Below are 1196 nucleotides of genomic sequence, written 5' to 3' on the forward strand. Positions count from 1 at the left end.
TGATTGGTATTGTCATCATGAGAATTCAGTTACTGTGATGAGAATGAATGGCTTACACATACAGAGAGCAAACCATACATTTCCAGGAGTTAAAATAAAAAAAAAAAGATACTTTGCAGACGGTGTTACTATCTCCAAAATTCATTGATTCTGTTAGAGAATGCGGTTTCTTTCACTGCATACAGCAACACACACGAGGCAGACAACTCCCCACATTAATCTAGCTATTAAAATCAGATACACTTGAAAGTGAAGTCAGAAAACAGCAACCCCGCTAGAAACAGTTTACACGAGATTAAAGGTATTTGGAGAATGAGYGGTGAGGAAAAACTAGGAAATTAGAGCTTTTTATTTAGTTAAGTCACATCCTCTCTATTACAGAGAATAAAACCTCTTAAGGTCAAACTGAGCCGAGTACCAGGGGAAGTCCCTTATCCCAGTGCCGCTGCAGACCATAGGTTRGGGACAGTGTGCCGCAGAGTAAGACACGGTAAAGAAGGCTGGAGTGGGCGCGCTGCTCCCCGCGGGGGCGCCTGCCGCAGACGGGACCCTGCACAAGGGCCCAGGGAACCGGCTGGCCCCTGCCCTACCGGCCTTGCGGGGGGTGCAAAAATTAACACCCGCAACATCTGAAAGCCTTGAGTGGAAAGCTGTGTGGAGGAGCGTTCCTGTTCCCGGGGCACGTAGGAAAGCGTCTCGCACGGCGATGTTATCGCGGGGGTGAATCCCCTCCCTTCCCCCGCCGCTCCCGCCGCAGGCGCCGCCCGAGCAGCGCCGGTGACTCCCGGTGCCGGGCGCTCCTGCCAGGCCGGCGCTGGGCCCTTTAAGAAAGCGCAGCACAGTAGCAGGGGCCGGCCCTGCCTCCCGCAGCCCGCAGCGCTGGAGCGGGGCTGGGGAATGGGAAGCAGTTCCTGGTCTGRGTCCGACGGAGCGCACGTAGCAGCAGCAGCGGCCGCTGCCGCCGCAGCAGGAGGAGCGGCAGCAGGCACCCCGGCTCCTCTCGCTCGGCAGCATCCAGCGTGGGGATCAGCGCTCTGCCTGGCTCTCTGACACGGGATGGACGTTCTTGAGCACTGAGCTCAGCCGCTGTAAAAAGCAAGTAGGAAAATATACATCTGGATAAAATTGGTAAGTCAAACTAAAGTCACATCCTCTTCCTTGGACTGCAGTTTTCCAGTCTCTTAATTTGTAATGTT

General features: G+C 54.2%; 1 protein-coding gene across 1 annotated transcript in view; it reads left to right on the plus strand.

Annotated features, from left to right (window-relative positions):
- The first annotated feature begins 804 nt into the window (after nt 1–804).
- Nucleotides 805–1196, plus strand: part of DAAM2 (dishevelled associated activator of morphogenesis 2) — a 170701-nt gene continuing 170309 nt past the window's right edge. Inside the window, exon 1 of the mRNA XM_057371013.1 lies at nt 805–1128. The gene's annotated coding sequence lies outside the window, so the exon portion shown is untranslated. The remainder of the gene's footprint in view (nt 1129–1196) is intronic.

The sequence above is a fragment of the Malurus melanocephalus genome, unplaced genomic scaffold (assembly GCF_030028575.1).
Source record: "Malurus melanocephalus ecotype Western Australia unplaced genomic scaffold, MMel_1.1 scaffold_5, whole genome shotgun sequence".
Taxonomy (NCBI): Eukaryota; Metazoa; Chordata; class Aves; order Passeriformes; family Maluridae; genus Malurus; species Malurus melanocephalus.